General features: G+C 33.6%; 1 long non-coding RNA gene across 1 annotated transcript in view; it reads left to right on the forward strand.

Moving 5' to 3' along the window:
* The window catches only part of LOC149133131 (uncharacterized), a 36,958-nt gene that overhangs the window by 20,846 nt on the left and 8,612 nt on the right, over nucleotides 1–7,500 (forward strand). The window lies entirely within an intron of this gene.

Here is a 7,500-nt window from a genome sequence, read left to right on the forward strand (position 1 = left end):
TTGTTGTTGTTGTTGTTGTTGTTGTTGTTATTATTATTATTATTGTTGTTGTTGTTATTATTATTAGTTATTAGTTAATGTAATCTACATTTATGTTTTGATATATTAGTTTTAGTATTGTTTTGTCTTTAGTCATCACTATAAGTTAATATTTTTCAACGTTCTATTAGTTTAACGACTTACCAAATTTGTGAAGAATGTTTGTAAGGAATTAAAGAAGAAAATAAAACTTATTGGAAGCAGAAAGTGTTTTACGAAATACGATTTTACGATTCGAATATGGAGCTGTCGAAGACTTTCTGATTTTCTCATTGAGGTATTGGAATGGTTTCAAGCAAATAGCTTTTAGAAAATAGCATAACATAGCAGCGCCGTTTAATGGAGGTTGAAGGAGGAGGTGGAGGTGGAGGAGAAGAAGAGAGGAAAGAGGAAAAAGAAGATGAAGAAGAAAGTAGTGACGGAAGAGGATGAACAAGACGATGAGAATAATGAAGAAGGGCAGTAATAATAATAATAATAATAATAATAATAATAATAATAATAATAATAATAATAATAATAATGATGATGATGATGACAGATGAAGATGATGATGACGATGACGACAATGGTGATGATGATATTGATGATGATGATGATGATGATGATGGTGATGATAATAACAATTATTATTGGCAAGATACATTATAATGGCAACGTCTTTAGCGGATTGGAGAAGCAGCGAAATCGAGGAATCGAAAAGCTGTGTGTTTAAGAATTTGTAATAGGGGGAAATTATAAGCACAAGTTTGCATCCTCATCATCATCATCATCATCATCATCCTCGAGAGAAATATTTTTCTGTTTGGTGAATTTCAAATTAAAATATTGCTAAACTACAGTAACTTTTTTTTTTACCATTTTCTTATATCATTTGAAATTTTGTATATGAATAATAAAACACACAGTATTACATTATACAAGCACTCACATGCTTACACACACTAATACATATACTCGCACATACACGCATACACATTCAAGATATCAGATTTCAATTAAGTTTGTTTTAACGCCTCAAACATTAACATGTCATTAATATTCATGCATGAGGACATTAATATTCATGTATTAAGACGATACAGTATTGTATATATTACAAGGTTTAATTTAATATTAAATTACTTCTTAATGAACTGGATCATTGTATGTTACTAATTCATTTGCATACTTTATAAGACAGAGAGACTGTGAGAGAGATAATGAGAAAAAGAGAGATCTCAGCATACATTATTTTGGATTGTTCTATTTGGGTCTACTTTACATTTGTTTAACCAAACTATACAGATATATTTCATCACGAAAAAAAAAAATGATCACCTCCGCTGATGATTGTGTATGTAACATATAAACTTTGAGAGTTTAAATTTGCTCACCCATATGTTAATACATATGGTTTAAATCTTTAAATCATTTTGATGATTAACTGTACAGCTATATATATATATATATATATAGCTGCACTAAGTAAACTGTATCCGGTGATGACCGTCACTCATCAATATTTATACGTCATATGAAATTGTTTCATATTTATGTCTATATTGCCTACAAGGGGCTAAACATAGAGGAGGTAAACAAGGACAGACAAAGGGATTAAGTCGATTACATCGACCCCAGTGCGTAACTGGTACTTAATTTATCGACCCCGAAAGGGTGAAAGACAAAGTCGACCTCGGCGGAATTTGAACTCAAAACGTAACGGCAGACGAAATACCGCTGAGCATTTCACCCGGTCTGCTAACATTTCTGCTAGCTCACCGCCTTCACTTGTTTCATATTATTTATCGGTCACCTGACAAACAACTCGGCACTGCAAGCTATGAAATCTAATGTATCCACATTATTTAGATATAAAATATCAGCTGACTACCTCTAACAGGATGCATTCTGTCGCCAGTTCGCTCTCTGGTCGGGTATCCGATATCACTTCAACTTAACTCTATCTGCAAACTCCATTACTAATGGTAAGATCTAATTATCTAATTGTCCAAAGACATCCAAAAACCGCGTAATTAGTACATATCTATTTCAGTTTATCTTTAAGACAGTTGGATTTATGGCATTTACTTTGCAGTTAATATGTTTCATGGCGACATATTCACAATACAACGTTGTTACATTACGACATGAATTAGTCACTGAACGCTCTGTCAATGATTCCATTTTGATAAATTATCTGCCAGCTTTTATCTGGCTTTATTAAACTAATTACGAGAAGACACGGCTTTACTCTGCTAATTTTTTTAACGGAAGTGTTGTGTGTGTGTATGTGTGTGTGTGTAAAGTTTGTCATCAAATTATTCTGTATGTGTATTGTCTTTGGTAGTTCGTCTTATTGTTGTTACTGTTGTTCTACAACCCCGAGTCAGTCCAAACCAATGGTCAATGATCAAAGACATTTCTGGCAGGTGTCTTTCGTCTTTCAGTCTGGCATAGTGTACCTTGGATAAAGCTACCAATCGTGTCTCTTTTCAAAATGGTTGGATACAATTTAATGGAGATTTGACTACTACTTCTAGCAGCTGGAGTGACCACGTACAGTTTTCCTCGGTGACTCATGAGTATTTCATTATAAGTGGCGGTGAGCACGGCAGAGCAAATTGTAAACTGACTTCGAAGAAAAGACATCGGATTTCCTATGCATTCTTTGTTGAAGCCATTTCAGTTCCTAAACATGGCTATTTCTTCAGCGTAGGAGCGAGGTGGCCGAGTGGTAAGACGCATGCATTCCGAACATGTGGTCTTGGTTTGAATCCCACACGGTAGCACAGTCCAATGACTGAAACGCGTTAATGCGTTTTCCAGGAACATACGAACTTCGTGACGAATCCATTTCCCTCATCTAAAAATAACTTCGGGCTCGTCAATGCGAACCATTATTTAATTCCCAAATAGCAAAGCTTGTTCCTATTTGTGTTTACGTCAGTGATTATTGGTTTACGTAGGTATTTTGAACGCAATTTGTTTGTTTCTAGAATTTATAGAACAATAACGAAGAGGAAAAGGAGGAAGAGGAATGAGGAAAATGGCGATGCTAAAGTTGTACACTGTTCTATCGGAAGTAAACAGGAATTCCAATTTTATTTACTTCGGTTGCAAACGGGATTAGATTTTCAAATCAAAAACTGACAGGTTGCGGAAAAGGTTATACAATGGATTATCGATAAAGAACAGTTTGGGAGGAAAATATTGGATTGAAAGTTTGTTTAAGAACGCTGCAGCATCGACGCTACATGTTTACATGCTTTCTGTGTTTATCGTATTTCACTGGAAAAAAAAAACGAAAGAAAACTATTTGCTGTTCATCTTTATAATTTCTATTTCAAAGTATATGTACGTATACATGTACATAAATGTAGGTATATATACACATACATACATATATACGTATATATATATATATATATATATATATATATACAATATGTATGTGTGTGTGTATATATATATAATTAATCAAAGAACATACTAAGTATGTCTACCTGCTGGAAATCACAGTCAAAACTCTTATTTAAATCGCCAAAATACTATACTGATAATATTACAGAAATCAACCGTCCGAAGGCAGACGGGCTAAGACAATATCTCCGCATACATTCAAGTATTTAGACTTAGAGCGGTTTCTGAACAGGCATATTAACCGCACCTTCCTCAGCACGCGTTAGCATGAATGAGAGACCTAACTCGTCATGTTGAAGTCTGCACCGTAACTAATTCGTTTTGCGCCAAATTATGATTATTTTCACACGTGTGAAAATAACTTCAATACGGAGAAAGTAATTCACGAGAAAATATTTGCGAAGATATCATTGATTCTATTATTATCTAGTGCAACAATTTAAAAATGATAATAACAGAATCAATAATATAGGCGATTGCAGGCCCACCAAAATGCTATTTAATGGTTGTTTTTGGGCTTGCAATCATCTATATTATTGATTCTGTTATTATCATTTTAAAATTGTTACACTAGATAATAACAGAGTTAATAATATCTTCGCAAATATTTTTTCGTGAATTATTTTTCTCGTGAATTATTTGCTCCGTATTGAAATTATTTGTCGCTTCATCGATAAGTCTAGGCATCGGCAATAAACAAACTTAACAATGTCGGAGGGCATGAAAAGGTGACTGGGGTGGGGTTAATTCTCTAACAGTCTTCTGGAACTTATAGGACCCCAGAGGTACATAAGTAAGTAGAAAGATAATGTGACCCATGCCTGCGGACGGAGCGTTTAGTGTGAAAGTGAATATAATTAACTTCGATAGAGACTTGAATGCCTGTTGGGAAGCTAGGGAAACGGTAATTATAACACAGTAGAAAGAAATCTAAACAGACCAAACTTGATAATTTTCTTTTCAGAAGAAATATCGTTGGTGACAAATTCAATCTACCTCTCATATTTTGTTGATATTATCTGGAATCTACATATTGATAATAATTTATTATTATTCATAATATTTGAAATGTGATGCATTCAATATTTAATGGCGGCAAACGAAACTAAATTACGACGGCGAATTCACACTGAAAATTAGTATTTGTAATAGGTTCATATGAAACTACTTGCATACAAATCATTGAAACTGAAACGAGGCGATTCGTCTATCTGATTTCACTGCAAATAAAATCTCATACTGTCGTTGCTGTGTTTCTTTTATAGAGTCTCGTTACCTCGTGGCTATCTTCTTCCTATTTCTTGTGTCTTTAATTATTCAATGGCTTGGGAATCATTTCCAATTCGTTATAGTAATGATTTCTCTTGGCTTATAGAGCAAGTCGAGGAAGCGTCTTTAATTGAATGTGCACCGTGTATCACTGTTACTTATTTTAACAACCTCGGTGAGAGTTACACACTAAATGCGCTCTGGCAACATTTGAACGTAGAACAACGAACACAAAACTAAATATTATAGGACATCTATAACATGTATACATTAACAGCGGGGCTTGAGGTCGTTGGGCGGTGCTACAGCAGGGAAAATTTCATTACAGGAACAGCTGAGCTACCGAGAGAGACTGAAAGAGTGATGAGTCTACTCCCTCCAACGAAGACAGGAGAGATCTGCAGTGATATTGGTATGGAAGATCTGAATGGTTTGGCACTAAATTTTGGCACCGTGTGTTATACCAGCCCCCAAACCGGACGCCACTGCACTGTTCCAAAGGTCCCGGCTATATCGTTTAGAGTGAGGACCATGTACTGAAATAACTTTGGATTTAAGGGCCCACAGTTATTTAATACCTTACCAAAGCATCTTAGATAAAATCATGAACATCAAACTCTGACTTCGAATTTAGTAAAACACGGTGGCGCTTTTCTTTTAAAAAGCAATGAAATCAACGCTATTGCTCGACCTGTTAGTAATAACAGTCAAATCTTAAATTACCGGCTTTCAAAGGAACACAATGGGTAATGTAAATGTGAGTTACTTGAATATGAACAAAAAACGTTCATGTCTGGAACGTTTTCCATCATATACCTGATGACTATGGGTTAAACAAAAACAACAGCAGCAACAATATGAGAGATTTTACGTGTGAGCAAGTGTAAGCCTCGTGTTGAGTCACACACTTCGATTATATAAAAATGGCGGTTATTGCTGAGATTTTAGTTTTAAGTTAATATCAATAATAAACAAACTACATTGGCTCGATTTTATTGGAGAGAGAGAGAGAGAGAGAGAGAGAGAGAGAGAGAGAGAGAGAGAGAGAGAGAGAGAGAGAGAGAGAGAGGGGGTAATACCTTGGTAATCTACATATGAGAAGCAATGTATAAATAAACAAATAAATATTTGTATTTCTCTCTTTCTAAGTTTATTTTAATTTTATATTATTGCATATTACGAAATTTATAAAGTGTGATTTTAATAGGAATCGATAAAATCAAATAAACCAAAGTTTGTATAAATATGTAAGCGTTAATTGCAATTTATTAATCGAACTAATACAAATATTTTTTTCGAGATCCAGAAAATCTATTGAATATCAATTTAGATATTTAGATATTTAGATCGTGCAAGATTTCATATAAAATCATTAAAAACAAATAATTTCTTTAAAAATTACTTTATTTCTTTAAGTTGTATGCATTTGACAATACGCCTAACACACACACATACACTTACATACACACACACACGTACGCACACAGACACACGCACCGACACACATATACATTCTCACACAATACATACATGCATAAACACACACACAGACTTATACATACACGCACAATACATACATGCATAAATACAGACACACACACACACACACAAATACACACAAACAGACAGACACACACACACACACAGAGACACACAGACACACACACACACACACACACACACACGTATATTGCATATGAATATGCGTATATATATAAACACACGCAAAGAGTCTCTTACATTTTTTAAAAGACACAAGACGCCAAACATTCGTGCGTAACATTTATCGAAAGCGACTTATACAGAGTAAATTACAATACTTTGTGAAAAGTTAGATTAAAAATTAATATTGGAAAGTCATGGGAAACTTTCAACTTTCAAATAAATTGCCCGAGAGAATATACTTGAGCGAAAATTGAAATACAGACGAAATACACACGTATACATACGAGTACAAGCTCTCACCCCCCCCCCCCATATATACACATAGACACGTTCACACATAGGCATACATGTACATTAAGAAACGGCTGCTTTTATATATGCAAATATTTATATCTAACTTTCTATCAATCATAAAATGAAATATATGCATACATACTCATTGAAGTTCTGTTTTTCTTCTTAGGTCTACAGAATTTATCGATTCATCTATAGAGTATATATATATATATATATATATATATATATATATATATATATATATATATATATATATATATATATGTATATAAATTAGTGTACAATTAACCACAAAAGAGGTGAGCCTTAACAGGTCACCTTACATATTAGAAGTAGAAGGAACAGTCAAAAAGTCCAAACCACAGTTAAGAGCAATTTCGAAGGGAATGAAAAATAAAAACATTTACCATGTTTTACAGCTGGACCTTAGGTTTCGAACTTTAATTAACAAATAAAATAATTTAGAAGGCGAAGTTCTCATCAGCGGATACGCCAAAACATTAATATATAAATTAGAGACCAAATAACACGTGTCTCATCCTCATATATTATAATTTTTCAAATCCACCGCGCAAGCGCAGTTTCAGTCGGCAGCAAATAAAAAAATTCCGATTAAACTTCAGAGATTGCTAAAATAATCTCTTAAAATTAATATAGAGTAGAAAAATGATAGAAATTTTTTTCAACCAGTGGCCTATCATGTATACAAAGTCAATATGCACTAATTTTTATACGAAAAATATCTCTATTGACTTTGTATACATGCTAGGCACTGGTGGAAAAAATTTCTATAATTTTTCCTACCCTATATTAATTTTAAGAAATATA

This window comes from Octopus bimaculoides, chromosome 12, assembly GCF_046866305.1.
Source record: "Octopus bimaculoides isolate indiv1 chromosome 12, ASM4686630v1, whole genome shotgun sequence".
Taxonomy (NCBI): Eukaryota; Metazoa; Mollusca; class Cephalopoda; order Octopoda; family Octopodidae; genus Octopus; species Octopus bimaculoides.